This window comes from Zootoca vivipara, chromosome 7, assembly GCF_965207765.1.
Source record: "Zootoca vivipara chromosome 7, rZooViv2.hap1.1, whole genome shotgun sequence".
Lineage (NCBI taxonomy): Eukaryota > Metazoa > Chordata > Lepidosauria > Squamata > Lacertidae > Zootoca > Zootoca vivipara.
Window position 1 is genome coordinate 7,439,758 of NC_142590.1, and position 17,910 is coordinate 7,457,667.

Consider the following 17,910-nt stretch of genomic DNA (forward strand, 5'->3'; position numbering starts at 1 on the left):
ACCATAGGTCAGCCTTGGGTGAACACCCGGCATAGTGGAAGGTGGTGTCCAACCAGTCCACCAGCCAGATGCCCCCCTGGACTCAGGCTCAGGGCACAACCCTCTCAGGGTTGACCAACCAAGAGTCCCCGGATTCCTTTAACGGAATACCCATCACATAGGGATGGCCAGACCGCTCTGCCACCCCATTACCTGAACCAGAGCCTATCCGCAACCTTACAAGTTGTGACGATTTGTTACGTGGCAGGCGAAACCCAAATGGCACCAGCCAATCAGCCGAGTGGGAAAATTCCTGCCGTGCCCCTGTCCCATGATGGCATAGCAAGGTCATGCGTGCGAGCCCTAAATATAGGGAGAGGTGGGTGGGTGTTCCGATGCACTGGTCCAAAAGAGGAAGCTCAGGGACACATGCATGGGCTTAAATAGAGGTCCCTCGATACAATTTCGCTGGCATCCCATTGGTCCGATTTCACCCAGTATCGAGGGACCTCCAATAGGGTGTTGTGGCCACCCAAACGTTCCCATCCACAACACCCACCGGGTCTGGTTGCCAGATCACACCGCAACACTTGCCCTCTTGTTAGGGAGGACCCGATTTTCCAGGGCACTTCTTGCTAAATGCTCCCTGAGGAAAGCATATGAGGAGGATTACTAAGAAAACGGAGAGGGGATAGGAAAGAGTTCATTGAATAGCATTATGGATTGTGTAAACAGATGCAGAGTAGGATGCAGTTTCAACAAGAACAACCACCGTCCCCGTCATTGACACTTCTCGCAAGCATTCCTTCTGTAATTTTTACAACTCTGCAACGTAGGGCATTAGCATCGACACCCCCCCCAAACCATTGTACTTAGTGGGTGGGAGGAGACTAGTTTGTGATGCTGTCTTAGGCAAAAATTATTGTTGCTGCCCCCCCCATATCTTCTGTACGCTGGAAAAGTGGCTTGTGTTCTCTGTTAAAGGTTTTCCCCACCATTGCAGCCCTCCCTCTCCCCTCTCCCTTGATGAGTGAATGACAGAGGAGGGGGGAGGAGTTGTGGAAGGGATAACGAAAGGGGGAAGAGACATGCCCGGCTCCTTTTGTCCCAAGGTCCTGGAGCATTGTGTGTGCCTCCCGCAGCTTGCATTTTTTTAAAAAAAGTACTGTAGGCTGGTGACTCTTAAATTTTGGTGCCTCCTGCATCAGCCCTTGTAAAATTGGGCCTGCCTGCAGTGTGTGTGTGTGTGTTTGTGTGTGTGCTTGGTGAAGACTATGGAGGGAATAGCTGCTACATGACCACACTCTTGTAGAAAATTGATTTGGGGCAGGTATAGCTTGTCTCCTGAAATACTCAGTGCCGGAAAGCTGAAGGAACTGGACCAGGGGTCAGCAACCTTTTTCAGCAGGGGGCCGTTCCACTGTCCCTCAGACCTTGTGGGGTGCCAGACTATATTTTTTTTTGGGGGGGGGGGAAATGAACGAATTCCTTTGCCCCACAAATAACCCAGAGATGCATTTTAAATAAAAGCACACATTTTACTCATGTAAAAACACACTGATTCCCGGACCGTCCGTGGGCCGGATTCCGAAGGCGATTGGGCTGGATCCGGACCCCGGGCCTTAGTTTGCCTACCCATGAACTAGACCAGGCATCCCCAAACTTCGGCCCTCCAGATGTTTTGGACTACAATTCCCATCTTCCCCGACCACTGGTCCTGTTAGCTAGGGATCATGGGAGTTGTAGGTCAAAACATCTGGAGGGCCGCAGTTTGGGGATGCCTGAACTAGACTGTCCTCCTTAGCCTTTAGTTGCTCTAATTTTGGAAGAAAGGAGGAGCAGGGGAGATTGAGATTCTGTCACTCAACATTTTGTCAATAATAATAATAATAATAATAATAATAATAATGATGCTGTTGTGTTGTTGTGTGTGTGCATGCCCTCCTAACACTGGGGTGGCTCCTTGGAGCTTCAATCGCTGCATCTTCCCCTCTTCCATTCCTATTCCCTATAGCGGAAAAGAACCGCTAGCATAATTCAGAGGTGTCAAAACATTCCATTAGTCACAGCTGCGAGGCCTCCTGCCCAGGGAACTGCCAGGAGGTGTGTGTCAGGCTGGGAAACAAGCTTGGTTTGCAGGGGGAGAGGCACGTGCGCCAAGGAATGTGTGCCAAACTGCAGTCTGATACTGAGCTCCCATTAACCCCTATCCCCACTTTTCACCTTTGTGCTAGGTAGTTGACATCCTGAGGGGGGGGGGAGAAAAGGGCCAGATTACTTTAGCTGGGTGTGCATGCACTAAACCCAGGGGTCAGCAAACTTTTTCAGCAGGGGGCTGGTCCATTGTCCCTCAGACCTTGTGGGGGGCCAGACTATATTTTGGAAATAATAATAATGAATGAATTCCTTTGCCCCACAAATAACCCAGAGATGCATCCTATATAATAATATGCAAGTGTCTCTGCATCCAAGTTTCCCGTGTGTCCCTGGGTTATTGCGCATGTGCCCCAGGGACACAGGGATTGGACGGAGAGACTGCACGCGCGCACTCTCCCCCCCTCTGCCTCCTCCAACTGCTGCTCCCGGCCGGACACCGCCTCACTGCAGGGCACGTCAGGGAAGCGAGGGTGGAGGCCGGCGGAGGCCTCCTCCTCACAACCCTCCCTCGCCCGTAAGAGGAGCGGCGGGAGGCCGTGAAGCAGCGGCGGCGAGGTAGGCGTTTGTGTCCCACGTCCTTCCTGTCGGCGGCTGGAGGAGAGGAAGGAAGGAGGAGAAAGCAGCGCTTTCATCTCCTCCGTTCCTGTCCCCCTGCCGCCGACAACAAGGACAGGTCCCAGGGTTCGGAGAAGCGCTGCGCAAGTGCTTCTCCAAACCCCGAGATGTCTCCTTCCTCTCGGCGGCTGGGGGAGAGGAACTGGGGGAGAGCTGGGGGCGAGCAGCGCTTTCATCTCCTCCGTTCCTGTCCCCCTGCCGCCGACAACAAGGACAGGTCCCAGGGTTCGGAGAAGCGCTGCGCAAGCGCTTCTCCGAACCCCAGGATTCTAGCGCCCGTTATTGAATGGGCTGAAATACACTAGTTTTTAATAAAAGGACACATTCTACTCATGCAAAAACATGCTGATTCCCGGACCACCTGCGGGCTGGATTGAGAAGGCGATTGGGCTGGATCTTGGGCTACCCCTGCACTAAGCCCATTTCCCTCCACAAAGAATTCTGAGCATTGTAATTGGTTACGGGTTGCTGGGGATTTGAGGCATATCTACCCATATTTTTCTTCCTCCTATCCAAGCACAGTCTGGACTTTAAAGCTCTGTGTCCAAGCACTCGTATTTTATTTTATTTTTGGCCCTCCGTTTCTAGAAACAGCAGGGGAAAGTTAAGTGTGGATAAGCCCATAATCTCTGCAAAGGAGAGTTCCCAGAATCCTTTGAGGGAGATAATTGTGGTTCAGATGTGTTTTGAAGTATTCGTGGAGTGACTCACCCATGAAGAAAGGTTGCAGATTTTGGGACTTTTTAGCTTAGAGAAAAGGCAAGCAAGAGGAGATATGATAGATGTTTATGAAATTATAAGCATGGCATTGAGAAAGTGGGTGCACGCTCCAAAAACAAGTGTGAGAAACCACCATAGGATTCTGCAACCTGTTCTGAAGACAACCACCTAGAACAGTACTGTGATGATGTGCAATTGTAAAGAGGTAAAAGGTTACTGGGAAATGATATATAATGAGTTAAAGAAAATGTATAAAAATACTTTTGTTGAAAAACCGGAAGCATTTTTACTGGGAATAGTGGGTGAAGAGATACCAAAGGGAGATAAAAAAATGTTTATGTATGCAACAACTGTGGCAAGAACCATTTTAGCCCCAAAATGGAAACAACAAGAAATATCAACGAAAGCAGAGTGGCAGATGAAGATGATGGACTTAGCGAAATTGGCGAAACTGACAGGGAAAATCTGAAACCAGTGTGACCAAGCATTCCAAAAAGACTGGAGTAAATTTATACAATACTTGAAGGACCATTGTAGGCAACGAACAACACTAGCAGCGTTGTAAGAAGACATGTAATGATAATTGTTCTTACCTTTTTATATGTATTTAATAATTGGGATACAGTGGAACCTCGGTTTATGAACACCTCGGTTTATGAATTTTCGGTTTATGAACGCCGTGGACCCATCTGGAACGGATTAATTCATTTTCCATTACTTTCAATGGGAAAGTTCGCTTCAGTTTATGAACGCTTCAGTTTAAGTACTCCGCGGACTGTCTGGAACGGATTAATCCACTTTCCATTACTTTCAATGGGAAAGTTTGCTTCAGTTTATGAACGCTTCAGTTTAAGTACTCCGTGGACTGTCTGGAACGGATTAATCCACTTTCCATTACTTTCAATGGGAAAGTTCGCTTCAGTTTATGAACGCTTCAGTTTATGAACAGACTTCCGGAACCAATTGTGTTCATAAACCGAGGTACCACTGTATTTTGAAGGAGCAAAACATAAATTGGAAAACGTATAAGGGACCCAGGTGGTGCTGTGGGTTAAACCACTGAGCCTAGGGCTTGCTGATCAGAAGGTCAGCGGTTTGAATCCCTGTGACGGGGTGAGCTCCCGTTGCTTGGTCCCAGCTCCTGCCAACCTAGCAGTTCGAAAGCACGTCAAAATGCAAGTAGATAAATAGGAACCGCTACAGCGGGAAGGTAAACGGCGTTTCCGTGTGCTGCTCTGGTTCGCCAGAAGTGGCTTTGTCATGCTGGCCACATGACCTGGAAGCTGTACGCCAGCTCCCTCGGCCAATAATGCGAGATGAGCGCGCAACCCCAGAATCGGTCACGACTGGACCTAATGGTCAGGGGTCCCTTTACCTTTACCTTAATAATTGGGATATTTTGAAGGAGCGAAACATAAATTGGAAAATGTATAAATGCTATGATATAAAGATTAACTCTGAAAACCAAGAGGCTGGAGGGAGGGAAGTCGATAGGCTCGTAAGAGCAAAAGAATTTAAGTGGATAATGAGGATGTGTCTAAGCATTATGAAAAGAAAACTCAATAAAAATTGTTGTAAAAAGAGAGAAATAGACTGGTACTGTGGATGCAGGAACTGCCAGGCAGCCGGTATGTAAGGAAGGCAAAAAGCAGAGGACCAGGAGCTCCAATATGGAGCTTCCGTAGTTTGCTCTGTGCTGGTGGTGCTGTCCATTGCTATGAGACAAACCCTTGCATACCGCCAGTATTTCTTACTCCCTTCCCAACTGACCCGCCTCAACCCTCCTCAACTTATATGTGTCCTCCCCCTCCAGAGCATTTCCTATCAGAAGAAGGGAATGTGCCTCCACCATGAAACCAACAGGACACACCACATGCACCCTCCCCCCGTCCTGAGAACACCCCTTTATCCCGACTCTGTTTTATTTTATTCTTTGGTAGATTTACAAAAAGGAAAACACACACCAATAATTTTATTTTATAAAAAGGCAAGATTAGATGTGGGCATGCAAAGCGTTTCCTTAAGAAAATTAAGACCCCTTGGGCTCCGCTCTGCTCCTCCTTTCTTCCCACCCAGGGCGGTCCTGCCCTTTGGTTGCCCCTCGGAGCCGAGGCATCATGCAAGGCTGGGCCTCTGTTTCGGCAGCTTCTCATCCTCCTCGCCTGCTCTCCAGCAGCTGCTACAAGCTGCCCAAGGGAGGGGGGCAGCAGCGGCAGCCATGGAGAGACAACGGGGTGCTCCCTTGCAGCTGCCACTGCCGCCGCCGCCGGTACTTGGGGCAAGTGTTGGCTCATCTTCCTCTCTGGTACAGTGGGACATTCTGGGATCAAATCATCAGCTGGGATGGCTTTTAGACCCAGGACTGTCCCTAGAAAATCAGGACACTTGCAGTGGCGGAGCTTCAAGCTCTGGTGGGGGAGGGGGGGAGAGCAAGCAAGGGCGTGGGTGGCGCGCGTCCTGAGGGGGTGTGGTGCGCCGCTTGCGGGGGCGTGACACCAGCATGGGGGGGAACCGCAATGGCATCCCACGGGATCATGCCGCTGGGGGCGGTGCGCTCCCCCTGCACCCCTGTTCCTCCGCCAGTGAACAATTGGTGGGTATGCTCTGTGTTGAGTTCCAAAGGAGGCCGGGGTAAATGATATCCTGTTTTCACACCTTTCTAGCATTTGAGGTGTGTTGAGCCAACTTCCCATGCACCAAATCTTAACTTTCAATCCGGGAAGCACACTCTCTGCACAAATGCACTGGCCTCTGCATTTTGAAGGCTTGCCGTGTCCTTTAGTACACTGTTTATCTTCAGCTGCATGTGCTAGCAAATGTTCATTTCCTAGTTGGTGTGGAAGTACCTGAGCTATTTGGAGATGCATTTTGTTGCCCCCCTCTGAGAAAAGGGTATAGCAGTGCTTCCTTTTCATGCTTCTGCAGTAAGCGAGGTGAAGGAGGCAGTGGTGGAGGAAGGGGTGTGTGGTGGGGGTGGTCCGCCCTGGGTGTCATCCCTGAGGAAGGAAGGGGGAGAAGGCAGGATCTACATCGGATAGCTGCCTGTGCAGCTTTCTTTGACGGTGCATAATACATACCTGCCAAGTTGCTGTTGGAGAAATAAGGGACCGGGCCGGAAGTAGCAGACCGGAAGTAGCGCTGCCACCATTTTGGAACTGGGTGGAGCATGCTCAGAAGTGACTTTTGATGCTGCTTTGCACAGTTCCAAAATGGCCACCGCGCCAGAAGTCGCACTGCAGCCATTTTGGAACTGGGCAGAGCAGCATCAAAAGTCGCTTCTGAGCATGCTCCGCCCAGTTCCAAAATGGCCGCCGCGCCAGAATAAACCGGGAAAAAACAAAAAAATCCATTTTTTCAGCTAGGAACAGCTGGGAAAATGGGGATTTCCCGGGGAATACGAGAGACTTGGCAGCTATGGCATAATAGCACAACACTATTTATTCAATTTTTTTAACTGCCTTGGTAAATTTGAATTCCTGTGCCATATCTGACCTTTCTCCTGCTTTGTTCTGCTAGGGAAGTATTTCATTCATTGGGATCCACTGCATCTTTTAATATAGCTGGATGCCAAAAGAATGCTCTGGTTATCTCCCGCTTGGACTACTGCAATGCGCTCTACGTGGGTCTACCTTTGAAGGTGACCCGGAAACTGCAGTTAATCCGGAATGTGGCAGCTAGACTAGTGACTGGGAGTGGCCGTCGGGACCACATAACACCGGTCCTGAGAGATCTACACTGGCTCCCGGTACGTTTCCGAGCACAATTCAAAGTGTTGGTACTGACCTTTAAAGCCCTAAATGGCCTCATTCCTGTATACCTGAATGAGCATCTCCACCCCCACCATTCAGCCTGGACACTGAGATCCAGCACCGAGGGCCTTCTGGCGGTTCCCTCATTGCGAGAGGTGAGGTTACAGGGAACCAGACAGAGGGCCTTCTCGGTAGTGGCACCCGCCCTGTGGAACGCCCTCCCAGAAGATGTCAAGGAAATAAACAACTATTTTACATTTAGAAGACAACTGAAGGCGGCCCTGTTTAGGGAAGTTTTTAATGTTTGATGCTGTACTGTTTTTAAAATTCTGTTGGAAGCCGCCCAGAGTGGCTGGGGAAACCCAGCCAGATGGGCGGGGTATAAATAATAAATTATTATTATTATTATTATTATTCAGTTTTGAATCTTTGCAACTTGTGTGGAGTGAAGGGTTTGGTGGATACCTGTGGACATCTTCTTTAGGCTAGATATCACTGGTTATGGTTCATACAGCAAAGGTTATTTTTAGGTCTTAAATCTCTACTTTTAGGTCTCCATCTCTACTGGTTAGGACTCCAGTAACTGAATCTGCTTCCTGTTTCGCACTCCAATGCCCCAGAGGCAGATTTGTTACATATGCTGCCGACTTGTTAAATAATTTTACTCATTGTGAGAAGGCATGATTAGATGGGTAAATTACGTCTTCTGCGCTGCATGTACGTTCAAGCCACTGCATCATATATTATGATGTTTCCCAGCCATTTGGGTCCCTGGTATTAATCAGAAAGCTTATCAGGTCTGCCTTAATTGCTAAGCAAATTATTTTAAGGGCTTGGAAATCTAGGACTCTCCTGAGTTACAAAACTTGGCTCCTGGAGTTGTCAGTCTTCTAGCTGCCAATGAGGGTGGGGGGTGGGAAGGGAGGTTATTCAGAGGGAAAACAATTATGTGGAAATCGAACAGCCCTTTTTTGGCTTGTTTCACACTGCAATGATAGCTCTGCTTGGCTGTTTCCCACCCCCTAAACCCTCTTTTGCTCTTTGTCTTTTCTTCTGTGCTGAAATAATAGGCAGCTAATATAGAACTGAATACAACCAATATGCTTTATTTGATGTTCTCTAAGTGGCTGGTGTGTGTTATTTGATTTTTGTCCATAATGTCAAGATGACTCATAAGATAGCTTGATTAAACTATTTATAACAATTTAATAAAGCTAATATGTTCAAAAGGAGGGAGCTAGGATCATGTCTGTATATAAATGGAGAAGGCCATACACAAGAACCACCAAGTCCGGTCCCCTGCGTTTCTCATCGAAAGGAACTTGCAATACTGAGCTGAGACCTTGGAGAGATGTTGTCCGTCAGGTTTGACAAAATTGGGATTGGATAGCTGCTTCAAGGTGTAGGCTGTTGTGGGGTGTGTGTGTGTGTGTGTGTGTATATATATATATATACGGTATATATAGGTGGACCCACAATCTAAGGACAATAAACGTTTCATACGTTTACATGGAATGGAAAGCCATCTCCCCAAACTTCAGGACTAGAAGGCTCCAAGGAGACTGCAGTTCCCTGAAAGGAACCACAGAATTTGAGGGCCAATTGCCCTATAGCCCAGTGCCCCTTTTAAACTGGAACAACTCCATTTGGGAGGGATTGAAAGTGGGGAAGAATTGGGGGAGATAGGGTCCTTAATTCTTTGCCACCCACCATTCCCTTCATGTGTGTTCCTCCTCTCCCCAAATGGCTTCTTTTCTTTTCTTTTTTCTTTTAAATGATTTTTATTAAGTTTTATAAAAAGAAAAGAATAACTTCCATATAATTATACATTATTATAACATCAATATTCAAAAATTCAGAATTTTAAAAAAGAAGAATTAAAAGAAAAACAACAACATATACATTCCATTTTTTCTCATTTTAGTAAGGGACTTCCCCGAGTCCCCCTTCTAACAGTTCATTGCATATCATTCTTGACAAATTCTATATCTTATTTTCCAAACCTAATTACAACATCCTTTTCTCAGTTTTTCAACTCACTATAATATTCTAACCTATTTTCAATTATATCTCACTTAATTTCTTAACCTGCAACTTCACAATTGCTTATACAGTGATACCTCTACTTACGAATAACTCTACTTACGAATGTTTCTACTTACGAACGGAGCTCCGCCAGCCATCTTGGATGCGGTTTAGATAGGATTTCTTCTACTTACGAAATTTTAGATAGGGTTGCTTCGACTTACGAATTTTTTTCTCCCAATGCATTCCTATGAGATTTGACTTACAATTTTTTCCGACTTACGAATGTGCGTTCGGAACGCATTAAATTCGTAAGTAGAGATACCACTGTAATTCTCCTCATACATCAATTCTGCAATATTTTTTTATAATAAATTCTAAATTTCTTCCATTCCTCTTCCACCTTCTCCTCTCCCCAGTCGCGTAGTCTTCTGGTCAGATCAGCAAGTTCCATATAGTCCAGCATCTTAATTGCCATTCTTCCACTGTAGGTATCTTCTGTGTCTTCCAATACTTTGCTAACGATATTCTGGCTGCAGTTGTGGCATATAAAAACAGATTTACATCTCTGAATGGCTTCTTTTCAGTTTGAAAGGGGATGTTGGGCTACCATTACGTGCCTTTGTGTAGTAATGTAGTGTGTCAAGGAGCCCATAGATGCCCCAAAAGACATTTTGAAAAGTGGGTTCCTTGCCATCAAGTCTGGAGAGTGGCGCATGAATGTTGGCTGTGGAAGGCGACCTGAGACCAGGGGCGTAGGAAGGGGGTGCAGAGGGGGGTTTGCGGCTCACCCCGGGTGTCATCCTTGAGGGGGGTGACAAAATGACACACAACTGTGGGGGGGCACTTACCACGGGGGGCCTGGCCTGCAGCGCACCTAAGCCATGCGTCTATCCTGGGAGTGATGCAGTGGCTTGGGGCCCCGCAATGCCCGAAACAGCAGAGTGAGGCTTGCGTCCACCAGGCAGACTCCATGTTCAGCTTGCTGCGCTGCCCCCCTGGGTGGATCACCACAGGGCCCCCGTGTGGTGCCCCCGTGGGTGGCGTGCCCCACCCCCACCGCTCCGGGTGCTGGAGCAGCTAGCTACACCCCTGCCTATTTTCTCGCAGGTGCCAAGGAGAGGGGAAAAGGAATGGCAGAGTCAGAGCGAAAGTGGGTGCCCTGCGAACCAAGGGATGTGCTTATAATACTGAACAGCCCCTTGAACTGAGGTGATTAAATGGCATTTCCTTGCTTGCCCAGGGGATTACTAAGTGGGTAAACAGAAGAGACTTTTTAGCTTAATTCCTTTTAATGAGCGCAAATTGATTCCTGGTCCTTAAAAAAGCGTGGCTGGAGGCCACCTCTCTCTCTCCCTGCTCCCAGGGGCCTGAACATGTTCTCACTTGCTGTGGCTGTGTGTGTGTGTGTGAGAGAGAGAGAGAGGATGGGTGACATCACTTCGGAGTTAACCTGGCCTTGACAGTCGTCTATATAGCTGTCACTTCAGTCAAGAAGAGTTTTCTTTCCTTTTTGCTTTCCCGAGGTTAGAAAGGAATTCTGAATATAGTCTGGAGACAGGGTTTACATACCTTCCTCAAAGAGCTCAACGCCTGTGACGGTTGAGACGTTTATATTTCGGGTGGCTGCTTTTGACATGCTTTGTTAATGCGTACGGAAAAGTGAGAAGCGGCTCTGGTGCTGAGCAGGCGTCGCTATGTGCAGAAAGACGCTGGAGCATGTGCTTGCGAAGGTTTAGGGCAGCAATAAACCGCCACACCCCTTCAGTGCAAGGATTTCTGCTTGTGCAACAGGACACACACACCCCAGTCCCCCATGCAAGCACTAAGCCCCTCCCTGCATCCACTGCAGATGGTTCGAGGAGAACAATTTAAATAACAATCATCTATTCTGAACCTATCTCCCTGACATGCTTACTTTCTACATTCAAGGAGCCTTTTTGACCCTCGCCCGAGGGTCTTCTGCTGGCTCCCTCACTGCGGGAAGTGAAGTTACTGGGAACTGGGCAGAAGCCCTTCTCGGTAGTGGCGCCCTCCCTTCAGATGTCAAGGAGATAAATAAGTACAGTACAGAATGTTTAAAAGACATCTGAAGGCAGCTCTGTATTGGGAAGTTTTTAATGTTTGACATTTTACTATGTTTTGTATATGTTGAAAGCCGCAAAGCAGAGTGGCTGGGGAATAAATAACATAAGTATTATTATTATTATTATTATTATTATTATTATTATTATTATTATTACTATGGTCCAAAGACCCATAGAACAATTTCAGAACAAAATACAGTTAAGACAGCCAACCACGAAAGAGAGAGAAACTGAGGCGGTCATTTTGTTTTGACTTCTGAAAGAAGCAGCCAGTGTAATATCATTAGACCTGTAATCCAAAAGATATTTAATATGGGAGGCTTCAGATTTTTTATTATTATCATTATTATTATTCAAACATGCTGACTCCCCTCTGATGAATGAAGTGATACAGCCTAGGGAAAGCGTAGATAACTTCTGATTCTGCTGTATGGATAAGCCGAACTTCACGTTTCACCTGCCACACACGTACTTGTTGAATTAAAAACCTAGGCTTGCTCCCTTTGAGCACGTCTCAGGGGAGGGGGCTGTGTTTGTGCTGCAGGCCCTTCATAGTGCTGCCCTCCAGCCTTTTCAGGAATAGTTGCAGCCACATTTCTTTGTTTGCTGTCATTATGCAATCACAATCATTACAGGCCGTGGGAAGAAAGTGTTTCTGCTCTGAAGCCTTGCTTACATACTGAAATGTGACTTGAGTGAAAGGGAAGTGGGGGCTGGAAAGCTTGCATATGTGAAATAGCTTGTAAAGATGATGCAGCAAAGACTCAAATGCCACTGTTATTATCGCTGTCTGTTCGTAAAGTCACGAAGAAACAAAGCATTGTTATGATGATCTGACTTATTTCTGGGTTTACGGGATAGGAAACTTTCTATGGCAGTATTGAAGGCAGTTAACTTTCTTCTTCCTCCTCCTCATCCTGTGCGTGTGTGTGAAATACCATTGTGTGGCAATGTCCCTCCCTCCCCGTGAAATAAGACACAAGACACAATGAATTGATTTTAAGTGGGTGAACAAAGGCCACAACTTTATTGGTTTCGGATGTTGAGCGGTATTGGCTTAGGCATTGGACCCTAACCGGCTATATCCGACTGTAACCCGTGTGTTACAGTCTGGGAGAAATTAACCACCAGAAAGGAGCCCAGTGATGTACATCTACTGAGACACCTCCTGTGGCCACCGTTGGGGGGTGCTATAAGGCCCTGACCTCCGCAGGCTCAGGACAAAGCTACCTCCCCCGGAACCCCTTTAACGGGATTAATTCTCCACTTTCTGGGCAGAGGATGACGTAATCTGCCCCCTTCTTCTTTTATGCAAATTTCCAATGCCTAACCACCAAACCAAGTTGTGACGAATTGCTATGAGGTAGGCAAAAAAACCAGTTTGGCTAATCCAAGTGGAAAAAGTCCTACCGGGCCCCCTGGCCAACCAAGGCGACCAACCGAAGTCCATAGCAGCATCGGCCTAACCTGCCTAGCCTAAAGGGTGGGTGGGCGGGTGATCTGTTCTGGCTGGGAGCAAGGGGGCAAAGAGGCTGAGTTCCCGCCTCTGGCTTGTTTAAAAGAAGTGAAGCCCCGCCTCCCGGCCGACCCTATTGGTCGGCCCGGGTCTGATGGAGGCGGGAACTCCCACCTCGCGAGGGGGCTGAGCTCTCTGCCCCCACCGCGAGAGTTCGGTCGGGGCAAGCCCACAACACCACCTCCGTGGGATGCGGAAGTGGTTTTCTGCTTACAAATGGGAACACAGCAGCACCTAGTACAGGCTTGCTTACAAGTCATTGGGATTGATGTGATCACAAGGAAACTTGAGTTGTAGGCTGAGCAAATGTTTTTGAGTCAGGGGTACCATTTCAGGCTTGGGAGGTGGGAGGCAAGATTTAACAGCAAAGTTGAAACGTCGGATATAGGCCACCACCTTCCAAGGGGAACTTTGTTCAACTGTCGAACAAAGTTATCCCTGATGTTTAGTCGAAATTGGAATCCATTGGTTTGGGTCCTAGCCTCTGGAGCAACACAAAACAATCCTGCTCCGTCTTCCATGTGGCAGCCCTGAAGATATCTGAGGATGACTATCATATTTCCTCTCAGTCTCCTCTCATCCAGGCTAAACATACCCAGCTCCTTCAACTGTTCCTCATTAGGCTTAGTTTCCATACCCTTGATCATCTCGGTCACCCTCCTCTGACATGTTCCAGCTCATCAATATTCTTCTTGGAAAAGCTTGGCAACAGCTTTTGGGAGGAAAAGTGAGCTATAGCATATAATAACAATGCGGATTTTTGCCCAACGAAGGACTCAAACCATACAACCCTGAGTTTTAAGAGTCTCATCCTGTCAGAGAAATAAGGGACCGGGCCGGAAATAGCAGACCGGAAGTAGCACTGTCGCCATTTTGGAACTGGGCGGAGCATGCTCAGAAGTGACTTTTGATGCTGCTTTGCCCAGTTCCAAAATGGCCCGGCGCCAGAAGTCGCACTGCAGCCATTTTGCAATTGGGCAGAGCAGCATCAAAAGTCGCTTCTGAGCATGCCCCACCCAGTTCCAAAATGCCCGCCGCGCCAGAATAAACCAGGGAAAAACAAAAAAATCCGTTTTTTCAGCTAGGAACAGCTGGAAAAACGGGGATTTCCCGGGGAAAACGGGAGACTTGGCAGCTATGCATGCTCTACCAACTGAGCTATCCTATGGATACACTCAAACAGCAGCACTAGCATTAATCAGGGCTAACTGAAAGCTCCCTAGTAGTGAGTTTGCTCTCTCAGAACTCCTTTTCAGCATTAAACAAAAGAAAAGGGGGCATGGGGAGAAGAGAAAGAGATGTATCGTTGCTAAAGGACCAGACACTCACTTGTCTGCAACAGGGCACAATCTTAAGGGGGAAGAACAACAGAAGTCCTGTGGCACCTTACAGACTAACAAAAGGTATTATGTCACAATAAAATACCTTTTAAGGTGCCACAATGCTCTCAGTTGGTTTTTGCTGCAAGAGGCAGAAAGGTCTAAGAGGATGATTAAGGAAGGAAGCCCTTTGAGGACTTCTTCAGTTTGTGCCCAGTGCTCCAGGTGCCGCCACCAAAGGATACTGGGACAAAGAAGCAATGCAGACAAGATATTGGAGCAGGAAGCCTAGCCGCTGTGAAACTGGCAAAAGCAGGCATCCTACCTTGTTGTTTCCTAAGACATTTCCCTCTTTCAATTCCCTGCTCACAGTTGCCCTAGCTAAATTTCCTTCCATTGACAATCTCAGCATGGAGGGAGCTGTTAATTTTTGTTGCATTTATATCTCACCCTTTCCTGGAGGAGCAGAGGGCTTCCATCCAGGTGCTGGGCTAAGGGCCAAGCTACACCTGACAGTTTAATGTTTCCTTCCTTGCATTTAAGGCAGGCAGGCAGGCAGGCAGGGTTAACCCCTTCTTTCTCCTGCTGTGTAACTGACTAAAATAGCTCCACCAAAGCTGCTCTATCTACTGGAAGGAAAGGTCTCACTGACATCAGTTGAAGCTTTCCTCCCAATTCTAAAAGCATACTTGAAAAAGCAATTCTCACCAGTTAACACAGCAGGAAAGGGGGAAGGGTTAAACTCGTGGTCCCTGCCAGCTGCAATCTGGCTAATTATCAGCAAATTCCACTCCACCCCCAACAGCAGCTATTTACATTTTCCAAAAGTGAGTTTTCAGTGCAAGTGCCAGGTCTAATTTTGATCTTAAGCCCAGACTGACCTGGCTGCTTCAGAGATGAAAATGCATTAAGAATTCCTGCCCCTGTTCCCATTCTCTGGGCTCACCGCTAGGCAGTCACATGAGATGTCCTTTGCCCTCAGCCTTTTAACCAAAGCTGGCTAAGAGGAAGAGGATGATGTATGAAGCTTCATTAGCCGACCCACCCGTGGGACCCTCAATGTTTCCCTAGCTGCATTCGAGTCCCCAGCGCTTGCCCAAGAGCTGCAGTGACATGATGTGGTGGCTGGAATATTGTTTTAAATAACTCATCCGTGTGGGTGGAGGATGACTGTGCAGGGACTCCTTGGGTGGGTCTCAAGAAGAGAGTCAGCACCCTGCTAGGAAGTCCCAGCCCATGACGTGCTGTTCTGTGTCTCATTTTCATCATTTTATTCCAGGGAGGTAATGGAAGTGATAAATTAGTGTTGGTAATGTGCAGGGGCGTAGCCAGGATCAAAATTAGGGGGGCAAGGGGCGGGGCCAAGGCACGGGAGGGGAGGGGCCACAGTGGGGCAAGGAAAGCCATGGTCGTTCAGGGGCGAGGGGGCACCAGGATCAGCCCAAAATTGGGCTGCTCCGACCCCCTCCTCCCCCATCCATGATCGACAGGGGCGAGGGGGCACCAGGATCAGCCCGAAAACTGGCTGTTCCGATCCCCTCCTCCCCCTCTGTGATTGCCGGCTAGAAGGGACGTCTCCCTTCTCCCTGGCTGGCTGTGGGGCGGGCGGAGGGAAAGCCAGCCAAACGCTTTGCGCAGCTCTGGGGCTTTCCCTCCGCCCGCCCCACAGCCAGCCAGGGAGAAGGGAGACGTTCCTTCTAGCCGACTGGCTGTGAGGCGGGCGGAGGGAAAGCCCCAGTGCCGCGCAAAGCGTTTGGCTGGCTTTCCCTCCGCCCACCCCACAGCCAGCCGGCTAGAAGGGACGTCTCCCTCCTGCTTTTAGGGGGGGGGCAGCTGCCCCCTCCTGCCCCCCTGTCTACGCCCATGGTAATGTGGAGTGGATGAGGGTGAACAAGCTGGAACTTAAACCAGGCAAAACAGAGGCACTGCTGATGAGGGGGTTCTGGGGTTCTGGCAGCCTGTTTTGGATTCGGTTTCACTCCTTCTGAAGGCTCAACTGTGTAAGCTTCTTGGGGATACGCCTGGATCTGACCTTTCCTTTGGCTGATTCATTAGTTTTGACCTCTCTCAGAGAAGATGGGCCTGGTGTAAACTACCAGTGCTTAAGTTACTTCCAGTCTGGGCTGCTACAGTGTTTGCTATGGAGCACTGCCCTTGCAAACGGCTCAGAAAATAACAATCATTTGTTCTGAGATGTGGTGGCTAGATTTCTGTTTGGTACCTGACCAACTGGAGCATAAAGCTCCAATTTTATTTCATCTCCATTGGTTGCTATTCATTTCTAGGCTCAATTTTGAAGTGCTGGTTTTCAACTCTAAAGACCCGCCTTGGATGCGGGCACCTGAAAGGTTGTCTGCTTCCTCACAGGCCAACTTCAAGATATGCCTCGGAGAGCCTGCTCACGGTGTAATTCTTTCAGACTGCTAGGCAAGTGAGAAAGATATACAGGGCCTTCTTACTGGTGACTCTAGAATACCTTCCCGGTGGACGTTTGCTGGGTTCCTGGTCTTTTTTAGACCAAAACCGAAACCATGTTTATTTTTGACAAGCTTTTGATGGGCATTTCCTGCTGTTGTTTTCAACTGTTTTTTTTAAACAGTTGCCTTCAGATTAATTTGTATTGTTTTGAAATTATGAGTTTTGATTTTAAATGTATTGCATTTCTTTTAATATAAGCTGCTCTGGGTGCTCTAAGAGCAGGGCAAAGATTATCGTAATAACTACTATTATTGCTAAGAACCCATCCAAATCTCTTTGCCTGCAATGGAATTTTGTGCATGTGTACCAGTGTGGGTAGGTGGGGCATTTTGGGGAAGAGACAAGTTTACTGTGTCTAGGGAGTTAGACTTCTAATTACAAATGTTTAGGGCTGTAGTGAACCTTGTGCAAGGATTGGCTGGCTACGAATTAATCCAGGATGAAAGGCAGGCTGCTGGCTAGGTTCTGGTTGCCACGGGAACAGAAGAAATTGGAGGAGGAGAGGTCAACTGGGAGAAACCCCTGAGCAGGGAAAGTGTAACGTGATGGTTGAAAACAGTTAGCTGGGGAGGGCTCTGTCTGAAACTTGCAAAAGCTCTGTGACAGAAGACCCTACCTAGAAGGAAATCTCTTGTCTGCTGAACCAGCAGGGAAATGGAGGCCAGGAAGAAAGCCCCAAAGCCCAGCGCATACTGTGTGAAGCAAGACCCTTCCCTCTGAACCTAGAGAGGCTGCCCGCAACAAAAGTCATCAAGGCTGTCAGTCAGCTGTGAGGATGGCTAAAAAGGTAAAGGTAAAGGACCAAGTCCAGTTGCGAATGACTCTGGGGTTGCGGCGCTCATCTCGCTTTACTGGCCGAGGGAGCCGGCGTTTGTCCACAGTTTTCCCAGGTCATGTAGCCAGTATGACTATGCCGGAAATGCCATTTACCTTCCCGCCGGAGTGGTACCTATTTATCTACTTGCACTTTGGCGTGCTTTCAAACTGCTAGGTGGGCAGGAGCAGGGACAGAGCAATGGGAGCTCACCCTGTCGTGGGGATTCGAACCGCCAACCTTCTGATTGGCAAGCTGAAGGCTCAGTGGTTTACACCACAGCGCCACCCGCGTCCCCTGTGAGGGGCTAGGGAGAGATAAATCTGGAAAGGAATTGGTGGGAAGCAGTGGGGCTGGAGTGCCTATTCTCTGAATGTGTGTGTGTGTTTGTGTGTTTTGCATGTGTTAAATTAATTGGTTAGCAGTGGCTTAGATCTATACAAAGTGTAGG